Source organism: Papilio machaon, chromosome 9, assembly GCF_912999745.1.
Source record: "Papilio machaon chromosome 9, ilPapMach1.1, whole genome shotgun sequence".
NCBI lineage: Eukaryota > Metazoa > Arthropoda > Insecta > Lepidoptera > Papilionidae > Papilio > Papilio machaon.
Window position 1 is genome coordinate 5,823,281 of NC_059994.1, and position 19,506 is coordinate 5,842,786.

The 19,506-nt window shown below is 33.9% G+C and overlaps 1 protein-coding gene across 1 annotated transcript in view; it reads left to right on the forward strand.

Moving 5' to 3' along the window:
• Positions 1–19,506, forward strand: part of LOC106711534 (homeotic protein antennapedia) — a 159,273-nt gene that overhangs the window by 18,966 nt on the left and 120,801 nt on the right. The window lies entirely within an intron of this gene.

Genomic DNA, 19,506 nt, shown 5'->3' on the forward strand with positions numbered 1-19,506 from the left:
TTGCGTTTATAAATATTGCTTTAACACCGTTTCATTAAACGCAACTTAGTGGGACAACTCTCGTTGATCTTAAATCTGTATTACTTGTACGAATTTAAGTTGTGTAACGCAAAGTATTTAAGTCCATTAAATTAATTTGCAGTAAATTTATCAAGTTCGTAGTTTACAGCTTATTTTAAATGCGTGCTGAATATCTTACCTATTCTCACGGACAAACACGCTACTACTTTAGTAGTTGTAGCAATATTTTAAGATGTTGTAACATAATTGTTTTAAAACCATTCAAATATAAAATTACATTAGGCATTTTGTTACTACTATAGGCCTCAAAACTATTGTTCAGTAACTTGCATTGCTGTCTATGTTCACAGATTTGAATCAAAAACTGTTTATTTTCTAGTGTCACAATGGCTTTGAACTGTTTCAACATTCCACCATAGCTGTTGTCTAATCGTTGGTTAGTGAATTAGTGCGATGCACACGCGTTTGTAGTGAGACACTTCATTATGGGGGCAGGTCATAAATCAGGACTTCTAATATTAAACGTGCCTTGGTGGGAGGAATTGCGAGCCAGTCTGCGACTCTGCGGTCCCCAGTCTACTCTGATGAAATGATAATATATTAGTCCTGAGCAAAAATGTATGATCTGTTAACAGATACTTTAATTAATGGCAAAGTACACTTCATATTAATGTGTTGACTCATTTACATGTTTTCATTTTATCTTTTTAATGTAAATATTTATTTAAGAAAGGACAGACAAACTTTTGTGTACGATATAAAAAAAAAACTCGTTTGCTTCATTTATGATAAAGTTTAAAAACTACCATGATTCGTTAAGTAACACATTACAATTGAAAAATTTCCACACAATTTAATAATAACCGAATCAGAAATGTTGTATGCTAAGGATTTTTCTTTATTAATTTATTTTTTCCAGTGTCGAGAGATAAATTCGCGAGACCCTCCGCGAGATCTTACTAATGTGATTTTAATGTACCTACTCAAATGTCTTTTGCCATTTTTTAAATGATACGCTCTTTTAAATCATTTAGGCAGTCAAAATGGCATTCTGATTTATAACCTTTGTAGGGTTACTTCATATGTTGACACTCCAAAGATATGTGGGTAAGATACCTCTATTTATACTGTGGTTTTAATGTTTAGTCCAAAATAAAAAAAATCTACAAAATTAATGCTCATATAAATTAAAACCACTAGTATCATATTTGAAACGTTCTTCCGAGATACAGTATTATAATTCTCAATTTTTTGTATTGAATACCTAATACATATTATCTGTTAAACATATTGAAAAAGTAAATGGGGATAGAGTAAATACGCAATCAATATTCTGCTTATCTTTTTTTGACACTATCGTCCCTCCCAGTGCGAGTGGAGAAGACAGGGGTGTATCGAGAGTAGTCAGTTTGCACTCCCCTTTAAGAAAAATGGGATAACATGGGGGAAGAAATTTTGTAAGCACTTAGTAAAAGCGTGTAAAGTCAAGCGGTACATAAATTTCTCATTTTGAGAAATTTTATACGAAGTTATCTTAATTAAAAAAAGACAGTAATGTTGATACAGATTATTTTTTTATAGTACATATTTTTTGTACTTAACGAGAACTCGATATTTTACAGGTTTATTTTAATATATCCTTACTAATATTATAAATGCGAAAGTAACTCTGTCTGTCTGTCTCGCTTTCACGCCAAAACTACTGAACCGATTTAAATGAAATTTGGTATACAGATAGTCTAGAGCCTGAGGATGGACATAGGCTATATTTTAACGCGAAAAAGGGGATGTAAGGGGTTGAAAATGGGGGTGAAAATTTGTATGGAAGTGTCGCCTACTATTGTTTACTGAACCGATTTAAATGAAATTTGGTACACAGATATTCTAGAGCCTCAGAAAGAACATAGGCTACTTTTTAACGCGAAAACAGGGTTGTAAGGGGTTGAAAGTGGGGGTGGTAATTTGTATGGAAGTATTGTCATTTTAACAGTTAGAAGCTTGAAATTTCTTTCTAAGGCTGCTAATTTGATAGAAATAAATATGAAATTAAATTTTTGTATCAATGTTACCCTCAAGGGTGCTAAATAACTATAGGGGATGAAATTTTGTTTGGGAATATTTTAGACTTCGGTGAATGTTTTGTTTAGTATGTTTTGCTGTTACACTTACCAATATTTAGTCTAGGGCCTCAGAAAGAACATAGTCTGTTTTTAAACGCGAAAAAAGGGTTGTAAGGGGTTGAAAGTAGGGGTGGTGATTTGTATGGAAGTTTCGTCATTTTTACAGTTAGAAGCATGAAACTTCTGTCTAAGGCTGCTAATCCTTACTAATATTATAAATGCGAAAGTAACTCTGTCTGTCTGTCTGTCTGTCTGTCTGTCTGTCTGTCTGTCTGTCTGTCTCGCTTTCACGCCAAAACTACTGAACCGATTTAAATGAAATTTGGTACACAGATAGTCTAGAGCCTGAGGATGGACATAGGCTATATTTTAACGCGAAAAAGGGGTTGTAAGGGGTTGAAAGTGGGGGTGAAAGTTTGTATGGAAGTGTCGCCTACTATTGTTTACTGAACCGATTTAAATGAAATTTGGTACACAGATATTCTAGAGCCTCAGAAAGAACATAGGCTACTTTTTAACGCGAAAACAGGGTTGTAAGGGGTTGAAAGTGGGGGTGGTAATTTGTATGGAAGTATCGTCATTTTTACAGTTAGAAGCATGAAACTTCTGTCTAAGGCTGCTAATTTGATATAAATAAATATGAAATTCAATTTCTGTAAAAATTTTCCCCTGAAGGGTGCTAAATAACAATAGGGGATGAAAATTTGTTTGGGAATATGTGAGGCTTAGGTGAATGTTTTATTTAATATGTTTTGCTGTTACCCTTACTGATATTTAGTTTAGGGCCCGAGAAAGAACAAAGACTACTTTTTAACGCGAAAAAAGGGTTGTAAGGGGTTGAATGTGGGGGTGGTAATTTGTATGGAAGTTTCGTCATTTTTACAGTTAGAACATAGTCTGTTTTTAAACGCGAAAAAAGGGTTGTAAGGGGTTGAAAGTAGGGGTGGTGATTTGTATGGAAGTTTCGTCATTTTTACAGTTAGAAGCATGAAACTTCTGTCTAAGGCTGCTAATTTGATATAAATAAATATGAAATTCAATTTCTGTAAAAAATTTACTCTGAAGGGTGCTAAATAACAATAGGGGATGAAAATTTGTTTGGGAATATGTGAGGTTTAGGTGAATGTTTTATTTAATATGTTTTGCTGTTACCCTTACTGATATTTAGTCTAGAGCTCGAGAAAGAACAAAGACTACTTTTTAACGCGAAAACAGGGTTGTAAGGGGTTGAATGTGGGGGTGGTAATTTGTATGGAAGTATCGTCATTTTTACAGTAAGAAGCTTGAAACTTCTTTCTAATGCTGCTAATTTGATATAAATAAGTAAGAATTTCGATTTTTGTAAAAATTTTACCCGTAAGGGTGCTAAATAACAATAGGGGATGAAAATTTGTTTCGCAATATGTGAGGTTTTAATGAATGTTTTGTTTAATATGTTTTACTATTATACTTACTGATATTTAGCTTAGAGCCTGAGAAAGGACAAAGATTAATTTTTATCGTGAAAGAGGGTGTATAAGGGGGTAAAAGTAGGGGTGGAAATTTGTATGGACGTATCGTCATTTTTACAGTTAGAAGCTTATAACTTTTTTTAGGCTACTAATTTGATATTAATAAATAGGTCATTTAAAGTTTGTAAAAGTTTTACCCTTAATGTTGCAATATAATAAGGGAATAGGGGATGAAAATTTGCATAAGAGTAAATGAATATTTTGTAAGTTCCATTTGTTTTGTTGTAATTTTTTATAAGTTTAAATAAAATACCTCAACAACAACAACTAAATTCACGCCCATAACCCAGAGGGATAGGTAGAGACCAAACACCTACATTTGGTGTGGTCGTGGCACACCTATCTCTATGTCTACATCCATACATCAACGCATAGCACGTCGGTCAAGTAAAATAATAATCCTTAAAAAAAATGCTTAACGAAAACAGTATTTCACGCGGACGAAGTCGCGGGCACAGCTAGTATTTCTATATGTCTTTAACGCAATGTGGACATTGTAGAGTCCAGGAAATGTTTGTGTATGTAATTATTTCTGTCGCAGCGCCTCCTGCGACGGAGACTTTTATTTGCCACTGAATCAACGCCCTCCTGATATATCGCGCTGTCAGCGCATGCTCTCTATTACTTTTTTTTGTGATTTATTATATTTTATTCCTACAATTTTACAAAATTGTTAATGTTTATACGTTATCCAAATGGACGTCAGATTTGGTGAATGATACATGCTAAGAAGGTGCAACGAACATTTGAATTATATAATCATTTGTGAGCTAAACGACTTTGATATGTTTCCAGTCGTATTAATTTTCCAATAAGTTTTCTGAAGACGTTGTCGAAATAAGCACTCTTTATTAACAAGCTAATACTATTGGCTATTAGTTTCCCTGGCCCTTTTTTATAGTAAAGAGTATGTTGATCTTATGAATCAGTATAACGCATATCTTGCTTGTGTTGACGCTATGAATAATTAATTTCCCAAATTCGTGTCAATGGCTTGTTAGCGGTAAACTTCTGAAAGGTAGTCCGTGCTCTTACAATTACGTACTTAATGCATTAAAACTTTCTCGACCTGAGTGAGAAGTTGGTTTCGCGCCCTCGGACACGGTACTTGCATTATGTTTAGAGAAAGACGGGATTGAATTAATAATATTTGTCATTTATTAAACAAAATACCTGTATAATCCTTTACGGAGATAGACTGAAACAATATCATCCCATATTATCCTATTTTATCCATGGCGAAGATGAGCTTAGTTAATGATAGTTCGATAATAAGTGTTATAAATAAAACGGGTGGTAAATAAATTATATTACCTACGTTTTTCTTTTAATTTGCGCAATGAATTTGTGTAGGTACCTTTATTACATAATTATGTATAATAAACAATTTATAAAGATCGCTGTAAAGTAAAAAGGTAGCATGTTTAGAGCAATTGAGATACCCATAAAGATGTTTGATATAGTTGATTAAATATATGTTCCTTACGCATAATTCGCGCCGTAACTTAAAACAGTGTAACATAACATATGGCACAGACACATAGTTATAGAACGCAATAACTTATCCCTCCTCATCCCAACTATTCCCTTGGCTCAAAGCTACACTTATATATATATATCTAACAAACGATTGCTCAAAGAATTTACTGGAAGGAATACAACTTGTTTGAGCGCACTTTACAAAACATAAATTTTATTTAAAATATATATATACATACTTTTTAATTTATTATCTATTTAGTTTTTAACTTATGTTGTTAAAGTTGCAAATTATTTGGTACCCAAACAAGGACCACATGTTTATAATAGTAGGATAAAACCTTTACAAAAGAAAATTTAGCCGAATCGATTTTAATTAGATGGTGTTCAATCAGAAGTTATAAAGCAATAAAGACATTTATGAACAGGAACATATAGGAAATCTGTAGCCACTTCCAGTAAATTCTATATCTATAAACCGACCGAATAGGAAAGTTAGTCGCGAACAGCACGCGCGTAGTACGATATATCACGTTTTGATTCGGCCGCACCATAAACAATACAATATATCAATATAAGGCAGACGGTGGCGAAATTTGAACGGAGCGAGTGCGTAATATTTTATGTGTGGATGCGGCGCCGTACATGGGTAGGCTTTATAAAGTTGTTTCGCGATGTTATGCTTTTATTTCAAAGTTAACGTCTTGCGGGCAATAACGTTTTGAATTAGTGTTTCACATTTTATAAGTATGCTTAAATTATTGAGGGCTGTCTCTTTTTATTTATTATTTTAATGATAGCGTAAAGATCTTACTTTTAGTTAAGATTTATGTGCAAATATTTGGGAAGTTACTTATAGAGTACAGTGTGTTCTTTTATTTTGTCACTATAAACGAATCGTTAGGTTGTTATATTTAAGTAATACAGGTTTTCTCATCGCCAATAATAAATTAGTTATTAGTGCAGTCCTCAATTTGAACTCGCTGTACCTATTACACTTTAACTGTGCCGATGAGAAGATAGATTACCACGAAAATTGAATGCAAGGAATTTACGTTCTTAACATTTTACATATAAAGACACTTATCGTAAAGCAAATCGGAATCAACCACACTACTAATTGTACGGAATTAATGAAACGTGCAGCGTTCCTAATTCGAGAATATGTCGCTGTTGCTATCACTGCATGCCTTTTAACTTTCGACACTAGTAAATTAATCTCTGCTGAAGCAATATATATTGTATCTTATATATGGTAAAGTTGTTTTTAGTAGTACGCACAAACAGTGCCAAATGTCATATGAGCAAGTAAACAATGAAGCCATTTAAGTCTTCTTCAAGGAAGAGATTTAATTACAATCTTCTTAAAAGGTTTATTTCTGGAACGGTTACTCCACATTTATAACAATTAGGTATTAGGTTTGCTAAGAGTCATATAAATACAATTAAAACCTTATAAATATGAAATAGGTTTAATTTAAACGTTGATTTTGAACACAGCAAGTGCCACAAAGGTTTGTTGACTTTTTAAGAACATGACACAAAGTTACAAATTCATTGCAATTTTACCTAACCTTAGCTTGTCCTATCTATTACTTTTTTCTATTTTCATTTAAAATAGACGAAGCGTTTGTCTAAAACGTCAACTAGAAGCACTGGACGTAGTGTTAGCTCGAGAAGCTGTCTAAGACGGGACACATATCTGCGACGTAAATCACATCAGAGTGGTCGCAATAGCGGGTCGCATACCGATACCGCGAATAGCACGCAGGATACTTACCCACAATATCTCCGCTTTCTGTCGCCCGCCTTACATTGCAAACGCTACAATGTCTTATATGTGTAATGCACCTTACACAGATAAAAACCCTATACCTACTCTATTATTCTCCTTTAGAGACGTAAAAAAATACAAGAAGTGATAAAAGTGTAAAATGTTCTCATTTAATCTATATCTCTACACGTATTAATAAAAATGAATTGTCTGTGTTCAATATATAAAAAAAATATTGTAAACATGATGCTTTGCGGAGCTGATAACGAAAAAAACATTTTTTTTAATTTTTTGTCTGTTTGTCTGACCGCAAGGTCACGTTTGTTCCGGGTAATTTTCGGAACGGCTGTACCGTTTTTGACTGGACTTGGTCAGGAAGGTAGTTAATGTACGCGGTCATATCATATTTTTAATTCTGCGCTGACGAAGTCGCTGGCGACTGTTAAAAAGAATAATAATAATAATAATAATTTATTTATTTCAGATAAACATCCATTAATTGTTAGTACAGTGTTTTACTTAAAAACTATGTTAGTAATAACTTATATCTAAAACAATAACTTATACATACAATATATTTTATATCAGCACATGGGCATTAACCCAGTGCTTCCACAATGGGCTATCCACGCGACTCGCAAACACCTCCAGGATAGTGTTACGGCTGCCGCGCATCCGCTCCATCAGGGAGGCAATGTGCTTGCGCCGAATCGCGGCGATAAAGAAGACAATGTTAGGTGAAAGTATTGCAACAAATGATTGTTAAAGCTTGCAGGGTAAATCATTACCATGACGAAATTTGTTATCTTTGCCATATCTAAGCTTCTCTACAAACACAGCACATTATCGTCGATCTTATAATTTTTAATTTTTTCTTTCTAGCAAAGCAAAAATATGTTTGATAGGCTTTGTTGCATAACAAACTTCGCACATAATAATAAACGAATCGCGAGATATGTTTGTAAGACTGTGGCTTCCTCGTCTTGTTGCCTCCCTCTCCGACCGCCACGAGCCCCTCCCCCGTCTCGCCGTCTCTACACGGCACTGTTTAAAACTTTGATTAATTCCCCGCTTGCGATACTAACCTACCTTGTTTCTACTTGATTAGTTTTAGCTTTTCACGATCTGATACGATGAAAGATTAAGCACGGGATGTGGGAACTACCTAGACGATATATTTGTTGCATTATTGTTACTCACCACAAAAATTAAATTTAAATCATTCATTGTGTGTACAAAATATAGAAATTTGTCAAATAATATTACAAAAAAACATGATGTTGAAAATTTAATTCGTTACTTTGCGTTTAAAATTCTGTTCAATCTCATTAAAGATTTATGCCACTGCGATTGCAGTGTCGAGACAGTTGCGACAACTACAAATGAAAAGACAACGTGCGTGTCCCGATGATTTAATGATTGTTTGAATGAATTCGACATTAAATTGATATAGCCAGACGAATGGTAGGTAGGTATCGCTTGCAACAGACTTTTATCTTGCGAATTACAATAATTAGAGGTGTGGGCATAATTAATATTAATTAAATTCACCTTTTAGCTTGCAACACTGAACGCGTATCACAGTTAATAAATTTACTCGGCGCATCGGCTGTTGGCTAAAGTGACTGATAAAGATGCCACGAAAATGCATTTTGCTGTATCCTGCAAGCAAAAATAAACCTTGATGCGAAGCAATAGGTACGACATACCGCAAACAGATTCTTTACGATCATCCACATGCTATGTGTAAAAATGTATCACTAAAAGTATTTTAATCCTTATTCCATTGGATTAAGGTTATTGTTGCTTGTAATAATTATTGCCGCCGGATGTTTGACTGAAATATAATCTATAAGTATTTGCATGCCACATTGGTATAATAAACGCAATAAATGTAAGATAGGTACAGGTGTTATTTTCAAACTAGTTTAATTTTTAATGCGTTAAAAATAGAAAATTATGTACATACGAATATCAAATTCAATGGGAAATTTTGTACAGTCAGAGCCCTTCTCGGTGTTCCCCTTACAGAAAAATTGCCTTGTTGAGTTTGCTAAATAACCAATTATTGCGCAAATTTTGGCATAAAAGTAAAAAGAAATTACTCATGTATCACTGACCATCATTTTTTTACCAACATATTAAACGCTTCTAGTTTGTTTTGGTTATTGTTTCCTCGTCGTTGTAAAAACATTTCGTAAACATTGAGATGTTTACGAAATGTTCAAATGACTTTCGCTTTTAATTTATGGAATACCGACAAATTCCCCGATATTACCTGCCTCAGAATTAAAACATTTTGTTTCTCTAAATATATACAGACAATAAAAATAGATACTTCTTTTTGCGCTATTTGTAAATGTTAATAAATATATTAAGTAAATAGATCTACAAGCGAGTGACCTATATTGTATCTATGTTTATTTTTTAGCTATGCAGGTTTGTTACTTAACAACATAAATGTGGATAGATTAACTTCGTGCGCATTTAAATATCTGGGGACCAATAATACAATTTACCATCATATACAGAAAAGAAATTTTGGCTGATTGTTTTACAAATTTATGTACTATCTCATGTTTCACAAAGGTACACTTAAATAAATTATTGCCGACCGGAGCCAATTTTGAAATAGAAAGGGTTCGGTTATTATTTGGCCGCAGACGTATTAAAACGGGACTCGTTTTATTAAAATTAAATACAGGGACCATTACATCCCTTTGTCTATGACCACATGTGCTAGGGATATGCAAATGTATCGGGTGTCGCTTCCATGCCTACTTGATTAGAAACTTCAGCTTATATGATCGATAGGGATTATGTACCAGATATACACCGTTATGTAAAATAAAAATCATTGCCATTAAATATTATCAGTATAATGATTGATTTAAGAATTATCACGTTTCTTTAAAGAGTTCTTTTTTGCCCTAATTAACGATAAAATAAATTAATTACTTTTGGAGTGAAAATTATATTCAGTTTAAATACACACAATGTTCTTTTCAATAAAGAGATCAGAGGGTCTAGCACGAATATTTGCGACAAGGGCCATCGTAGCATCATCGTCAAAATATGCCAAAATTTGTGTGAGATTCGCCCGGGGCTGCACAAATTTTCATACAATTTTTTTCGATTACGTTACGAAGGCGCTTGTCGCAAATATTCGTGCAAGGCGCTCAGAGTGTTAATGTCTAAAATGGGCTTTTTAGAAACTTTCTCCGTTTTCACTTCTAATGAACTAAATGAGATAAATTTGTTTCGTAACTATTTTAGCCATCATTTAAAAATACATCCCGTATGTGTAGTTTGGTCCCGTTATAGAAACACATTTAATGAAAGTTAGCGTTCTCTTTACATTGATATAGAGGCTTAAGCTTTTGTAGTAAGGCTCACAAACACATTGAGGAATTTTAAAAGACAACCGTGAACTAAATAAATCTTATTAAAATAAATCTCACTTGATGAAGTAATGTTCGTAACACCACTTAACATTCCGACTGCTGTAAGACGAATGAAGTATCTTTTCATATTATTTAATGCTGCACTAAATACGTTATTTTTGTTAGACCTTGATTTAAATTTACAAAATTTAACATCCATTCTTACTTTGAATTTGACAAAATTTCAGCACAAGCTGTACTTTATTATGTTTTGTTTCCATAGTTTCCAAACATTTTGTTTCAATTAAACACATACATATTTTTGAACTAGTTCGTTCAAGAATAACTTTAACAAGAGTTTTGTTATTATAAGATGAAAGCAAATATAGTTAAAAAAATCAAAAGGAGGATAATTCTCTGTTTAATTAACAAAGTGCAAGTACGATGATAATAGTACATTGTACACATGATAAGTAAAGTACATAAAAACAAAGGAAAAATACCGAGAAAAAGTACTTAATTTATTGTCAATTTACAATCTTTGTGGTTGATTGAACTTTATCTAGGTAAAGTGATCGACATACAGACTAATGCCGTCATCCTTGTCACTAAATTGAGGATGCCACACATCAAGACAAGTTGTTCAATACCCCATGGAATTTAGCGCGATGACCAGAATACGATAACCCTGTCAAATATCTGAGTAATCAATTTGTCTTCAAGCACATAAGTGGACAAGTCAGTCTATATTAGCTATGAGACCTATGGCTCATGAGTTTAAAACTCAAAATGGCAAAAAATTATGTCATACAAAAATATCTTAATTATTTTAGTGCTCTACAAACAACTCCAAAAATATAAGGTATGATTTGAACCAATTCTACATATATTAAGGATTTACAAAGACACAACACCAAGTAATTATGTATTAAATAATTGAGACGAAACAAATAGAAATTTGAATATAAAATTACAATAATAATGAAATGTAATGTACCGTAACCACAATAGTACATTTAATGCAGTGAGTTAATTCGCTATGTACCGAAATAGAGACAATGTGGTATCAAAAATTCACTCGTCATATCCCCGTATCGTCTTAACCCCTCAACCCTTTCTATTCGGCTCATAAAATTGGCGAATCGCAGAAAAATACGAACATAATGCCATTTGCATAATGTTCTCGCTTTGTTTTTTCATAGAGCGTCGGGTTTCAAATGTCACCGCGGAGCAAGGGTGCGAAAACATCCATTATGGGGTGCAGGGTGTATTAAAAATCGTTTCGCGTCCTTTGCATTCTTAAGGTTATGACTTTTGCTGCGTTACAGAACGAATTCCTAAGATTGTTTTGGGATATTAAATTACATGGACGAATGATATGGACATTTCACTTTTTTTATCTATAAATATGAATCTGCATTTAAATACTTACGATGACTTACTTAGCAATTTTTTCAATGCGATAATATAACGTTTAAAATATTAAGGAGTGAGATAAACTTTATTTAATATTATTCAAAATAATAAATGTTGGCAACACTTGAACTTGTTTTAACATCAGTGCCCACTCTGTAGCAGCGTTATGGCATTTAGATTAATAGCAAATGTTTCCTTTTGATTCATTACACTTATTCGAAGCCAACTATTTACTAAATAATTGCGATAAGATCTAAAAATGCTTTTCCATGAGACTCGCTTCTTTCATTATTTATACATTTTTTCAAGCAATTTGTTTGTTATTATTGAGATTAAATTTATTAATTTAATTAAAATATAGTATATATTTCACACATTACCAGTTGTCACGCGTTTACGTTTGTATATTTAAAACGATTCATACAAGTGTCTCATTAATATAAATGAAAATAAGCAATTTAAATACGTTACGGTAACATAGCTGTAATAGAATTGTGCTTGGCACTAACACATTGCGCCCTTTGTCAGTTTACAACCTCACTAGCTATATTATAACCGAAGTCAAATTGTTAACTGAACGAATAATTGACATTTTATAAAGCATCGAAGTCAAATTGGAAAGTGTTATTTTGCTTGCGTTCTTACGTTACTGTTTAAGTTTTAATAGAAGATTATAGTATTTATAATATTGCTGGTGAGATTATGACCTGACTGATGTTTTCAGCATGACGGTGACATATTTGTCCCGTTTGCGTATCTAACGGGCGAGTCGAAAACTAAAGTCAGCGTTTCAACTAGTAGACTCAAAGTCGACTCGACCGGAAGTAGCAGTCGTTCCGGCAATAACAGTTCCGGTACCGACACTCGGTTCACTTCCGGCGACGACGAGAAAACTGCTTCCTCTCGATTGTTTATGTCTTCGACAAATAGTAAATGACTTCTGAAAGAAGAACTCGGACTAGTATTTGGGTCAGCTACTTTTATTATTTGTATTGTACTGTCTTGCTGTTTATGCATAGAAATATGAAACAAACCTTACTAGACTATGGCCGAGCAGTTCATGTTGCTGCAAGCAATATTGAAAATACAAATGTTTAGATGGGTGGATGAATGTTTGTTAGATGGTATCTCCAAAACGGCTCAACGTTACGTCAAATTCGACATAGATGTAGAGCATAGTCTGGAAGAACACTTTGGATATTTATTAAGTTGAATTTTTTTATTCTGCATTTTCGGAGTCGCCGCCTTCAGCTAGTATTATATATTTTCGTAACAACAACCACTTTTATTCCCAAGAAAATTCTAGAATTTGGTACATAAAATGATAGTAATTTAAGTAAACTCGAACCTATATGCTTGTCTCATATGAAGTCACTACTAAGTACATATTTCAATGTATTTTACTGTACTTAACTTTTTAAACAAAGTCGCAGGAAGCAACAACATCTGATATATTTTTAAATTAGTAAATAATGTAATAATAATCTTAAAATAACTTAAAGTGAACGTGAAGGTAAACCAAATCGATTATAATAGATTAACATGATGAAATGACTTACGAACAAAAGTTATGCAGCTTCATTTAATATTAATATGAATGATGTCAAAATTTAATTTAAAAAAATTCATAAAAAAATTTCATTGCTGTCAGTAAATTATTGGTTTTTATTACTAAAAACTGTTCCAGTATGTTATTTACAAATGTAACTTGTAAAAGCGTTGCTATTTTTATGTCATTCCGCCATCTGACCGCGACGGCAATTAATCGTTGTTAGAATATGGAAATGTAGGCGCCTGCTGCTGGCAAAGGGACTCGGATGTTTTTAATTTGAAGCAAAATTAATGAAGATTCCGTTATTTCATTTCAAAGAGTTGGGTTATTCTGGAAATGCGGGTACTGAGGACGGATTGTTTTTCTCTTATTGCGTTAAGTAAATCCATTTTCGCTTCGCTTTCATTTGCTTAAATCATTTTGTATTTACTCACATACCGAGTACGCGAGTCATGTCTGCATTTGTATGTCTAAAAACGTTTTTTTTATATCATGACTTTATCTTAATATAAAACTTCAAAGAAAGGCGAATTATGTAAGATAATAAATAAGAGAAATATACGAAATACGTAACCAGGGCAGCGGCACGTAATATTAAACACGACACCCCATAAAGAAATACTTTTTACATACTACCCCTTAGAAAACCAATAAGAACAATAATAAATAACTCTTATCATATTTCGAGTATGCTCCTGGCCGCATCGCGAAAGATCCGAACCAATATATCACCAGGAATTTACGAGGCAAGATACGACAGGAAAATTGCAAGAATGGTGGAGCAATCTATCTTAGTTGGGTTGCTGGGGGGAGGCTGGGGTAGCTCGGAAGCCCCGAGGGAGGGGTGAGGGGGCGAAGGGGAAACTTCGAGAGGTTATTAGTCCAAGCATCTGTTGTTGAGCGGGGGCGTGATGAAACTGCTTGGGTACAAGCTAACAAATCTAATTGCTCGGTAGGCGCCCGTGTATAGTCTTGGCTGACAAATGGCCTCTCATGTGGTAGCGCGGCGCGGCGGCAATTTGTTCAGCGCACAGGTGACCGCTCATTTTGTTTGTTTAATTCGCGCTCTTACACGATTGTAATAGAGTGCAATGTGATATTAATAAGTTAATCGCAATCTATGCTCCAAATGAAAAATGCCTCCAACAATCTGAGGAATTCGTGGAACAATTGTAATTTGCTTTTATGTACTAAATAACTGTACTTCATATTTGTTTTAGACTTTATATAAATTAACAAGGAATTGAAATATTTTTTTCTTCTAAGATAAGGCAGTTACGTTACGTAACGTGTTTTAAAGGAAATATTATTTTGATTTACACCAAGATTCATATTTAGTGCCTTAAAAATGTTTCTATATAATTGCAATAGATTCCTAATGTTACGAGGAATAAACCAGTTAAATGAAAAGTGTACAGCAAGAAAACGTTTCAAGACAAAGGAAAATAGAAATAACCGTAAGACCTACGCAGTCTTTTCGAAGAAAGGTGTGGAGCATTTAGTTATATAAAAAACTAACTTAACGTAAGATAAAATACGAAAAGTTTAGTTCTACCGTGTACCTCATACAATCTTTTTATGCTTATCTTTCTGTGATTTATGAGTTGTTCGGCGTCCAGCAACGGAAAAGAAAGGAGGCATACAAAAGTAATTTATTTTTTACGTTTGTTTTTCTTGTCTTTCCATCCGTGCGTGCTGTACCGGCCATGGCCGAACGTGTTTTCGAAGTTGGCATTTTTGAGTTGTCGCGCATGATTTACCGCTGACCCCTCGCGTAGGCGGTGCTTAGTCCGATCGGTATTTCGGGTTACATACATAAATCATATTAAGTAAATGTAATATATTACGTCACCTCTTTCATTCGCGCACCGTATTAGAATTGAATTTAAATTTTCAAGTCGATTCGTATCTAATTAGTGTTGAAATAACATCCTGTTGTATTATTGTGTTTTCTGTACTTATGTTGGGGATCAAAATTATCTTCTAATGCAAATCTTCTTGTTTTGAGTATTAATAAAAATCAATGTATGTATGGTCACCCTATAATTGTAACAAGGATTTCATAATTTACAAAATGACTTTGTTTTTAAACACATTTTTGTTTTCGTAAATTCTAAACCGGCGGCGCGACATGGAAACGTGTTACGAGGGTTTTCATAAAAAACTTCACACGCCTCCGAACATGACAAACATATCTTAATGTTCTCTCAATTAAGCGTCTTTACTCGCCGGACATGAGCGGGACAGAATTATTCATGACGAGAGCCAGCAACGTATCCCGCCCAAATGATTTATACAATTTTTACACATGAGAATTTCGACTTAATTAAGACCGTTCACTTTGTCTCCAGGTACGTACGAGCCGCTACCAAGATATTTGAAGGAAGTGAAAGCGTTGGTAAGATACTAACTTTAAGTTTATAATCGTGTACTTTTAAGTGCTGATTATGGTTATATTGTTCATTTTAGAAATTCAACTATTCAAAATTTATTTGAATTTTCCGTCCAAAATAATTCAAGATATTTTGTAATAAGGAAGGTTATAAATTCAACGCATTTAGGTAATAGGTTATACAGGAAGTAATAAATAACGCAAAAAGTATGCATTGTCGTACTTCATTTGTCTACATCAAGTATTACGTTACAATTCAGACTTGATATTAGTTGGAAAACATCCCATAATTGCATTTTAAAACAAGTTAAATGTTGTGACCCAAAATACAAAAAATGTAAACCGCGTTCAAAAAATCTGCCATTAAATCTTTAAAAATAGCAAGGCTTATGTGAGGCTATTGCCGGCCATGTCACATTGAAGCATTGGAAAACTAGCCGCTGGCGATGCTCTGAAAAAGTGCATGCATTATGAAGATTGCACATCTAGGCAAGCCAAGTACTACCGGAGCGCGGTTGCCAAAAATCACACAATAAATAATACAGAGGCAAACTGCATGCATTATAGCCGTACCTTATCTTAGTGTATTTGAAGCCAAGAATTGTCCATTAAGTATGCATTAAAATTACCTGTCTCGAATGAAAAATAAGCGAAATTTACTATAGCGGTCCTTTTGTTGCTCGCATGAAAAATCGCAGCGCGTTCAATGGAATTAAGTAATTGTGTTCGTATGCCCAACGTGTACTTATGTTTGGACTCTTAAATACTTGGGTTTGTAATGTTAGGGAAGGCTTTTTATCTTCTGTATGTTTTTTCTTATTATTTTATTAGTGAGTTTACTATAATTCGTAGCCTTTATATGATTATGTTCCATAACAAAGCTTGAACTACATGACTGCTACATCCTTTGGCTATATTTTTTTTAACTTAAAACTAAAGAAACTCTAATTTTACATGAAACGCTTCCTTCACTAAATCAGAATTATATTTCCTACGCACAATACGTGTGTTTTGTGCCGATGAAATGTAAATAACTATTATCTATCAAAATGTGTTTTTAAGCAAAGATTAATTTATTCTTTGACTTTGATAATAGCCAAAATGAAACTTTGACTGTCACTGTAAAGTCAAAGTTGCATTTGGCTGACGAGGGCAACTATAAGATCCAAATTGACTTGAACTATCTATAGCTCGTTTGTAATAAGTAGGAAGTCAAGCGGCGAGCTAGTGTATTAAGTATTCACAGTATGTCCTACGCTACAGCCTCAATTAGATGCGATGCGGATCGCTAATATTGTATAATCTGTACAGGTTTAAGTCAACAGACCGTTGTGTAGTATGTTACGTAATTTTGGGTTTTTTTCCCTATTCTGACTCATATTTAGAATGGACAACGTGAGGTCATCGTTCGAAATATCTAATACCGTTTGATATGGCGGTTTAATGTTATAAAAAATATTTGAACCAAAACTTGTTCAAAATGATAGCTATAGACATGCAGACTTATCGTAAGATAAAAACGATTTCATTTCCATGACGAACAAATCCTCTGAGCTCGCGACGTTGCAATAATAAATAATTTAATATCTTTCGCATGTTCTCATGTCACATTAACCGGACGTGTCTCTCATAGTGGCAGCGTCTCGGCCTTCCCGTTGTCACATCAGTACGACTTGAAAACTGCTAACTCTGCACCTGAAACCGCTACCATGGGATTTTTATGATATCGAGTAAACTCGATACTATCTTTGTTTTAACTAAATGAGGAAGAACGACTACAATTCTATGAGAATAACTGATTGGAAAGTAATTAAAAGCCTTTGATTCAGATAATAATATCTGAATCAAAGGCTTTTAATAATTTATAAATCAGCAAAAATTACGAATGTTTACACTAGATATTAAACACTATGTCATAGCTATGATGATTAATCATACATGTTTACACATACTTTTATAATATATTATTAGGGACTAGTGGTAGGGGATCCAGCTCATCACCACGACTCAGTGCCAGCGCGACGATTGTTATTCACCGGCTCTCTGGCACTCCGGCACCGCGTGCATACAGCGAATACTCAATGTGGGGAATTTTCGCATACACATATACACCCGCCTGTCACAGTCGCATGCATTTCATGAACGACCATACACTCTAAACTTTTTTCAATTCGATTAGTGTGTACGAACTCGAATTCGAACTTCGATTATTATAATCGTTTAATGTGCTTACGATAAAGGATTTTATATCGATTTAAAGTTATTTGTATTATTTATTCGTTGTGATAAGGCGGATTTCTGAACTAAATTTGATAATTACTACGTTCTACATTTTTTTTATTTTTCTTTACTAATAGCAAATGTTATTAATATTGCTAAAATCGATATATAATAAATGTTAAGATTCAAACTGAAATTAAACAACTATAGAATTTCTTACAATAGTCTATCATCAATTTGATATTTTCGTTAATTAATTTCCGAAATGTGAATAGTACCAATTTCATATTCTATTCCTAATGGAACAATTCTTTAAAAAATAGTCAGATGTTGTCTAGGCGATAAGCAACCACTCCCACAATAGAAAGGTCTTCCGATGTCGATGAACGGGTAACGATTACTAGGAATAACCCAAAAGATGTATTCTAACAATGCAGATTGTCTTCTATATCTTTTTGGACTTGTTTGTAGGATGAGAGGAATGTGTCTCGTTTTTCATGCGTGTGACCATCAATATTTCAATGTTTTAGAATAATTTCCGTATACAAATCCTTTGCAAATTAAATAAAGTTGTTGATATATAATTGTGTTTAATATCAACAGCACACAATGCACAGCACAAAATGGTCTTTTCTTAGGTATCTATGAAAATGAAATGGTCTTTTCTTAAAATAGTATTCCTAGATCCACTAGGCCACAATAGATGTACATTTATCAAAGGCGAATTGTATAGCGCAGGGCAAACAATGAGCATCGTAAACAACCCAAGGTCCAGTTCCGAGCGAGTTGCATATTCAAACTATTAGTATATCCTTAATTTAGACAAAAGATAATCTTAAATGATTGTTTTTTTATTTCTATTTTTATTATAGGTTCCAAGATTATAAAAATGCTAGTTTGATTATGTTATGTTTGCGTTTGCTCAATTTATTTAATAAATAATATACACACATGTCCACTCGAGGGACACTTATGAGAGTAAAAAGATAACAAATATTGAACTGAACGGACAATATATTTGAGATCGACAGTCATGTACCTAATGCCGCATTCGAGTCACAAGCTATGCGGCTATTAGATGGCTTTCGCTTTCGAGGCCCGACGTCCCGAGTCCCGACTTGTCTCCATTCTATCTACACTCCCAACACATGAATGAGGCCGCGCCATCGACTGCGGCCGGCTGACAGATGCATTCGTTCCCATGTAGGTAACACGAGTGGCGTTACTTTGTCACATGGCGCGCACTTGAATAGATTCATCTCGATACGATCCAAAATTAAAACTACGCCTCAACAATACATTGACTTCCTGATAAGCGTATCGACGTTTCGAAATTACGTTCGTGACTTTCGTTCGAGGACGTTGAAAGCTCACGGCGATGTTTTATTTAAAGGCGAGGCGCGAGCGCAAATAAATCATTTCTCTTCATTCACTGCACGACTATATTGTAAATAATAAATCGAAAGAATACATGCCTAATTGCACCGACAACCGCTAAGAGCGATAAAAAATATGTCGCCGATAACACTTTTATACCCTTAAAGATGTCGCGAGAAAATTTCTCAGTATTCGTTAATTGCGCTTGGATGGTTAATTAATTACATTTGTTTCGCGGGTTGCATTACCATTGGAATTAGG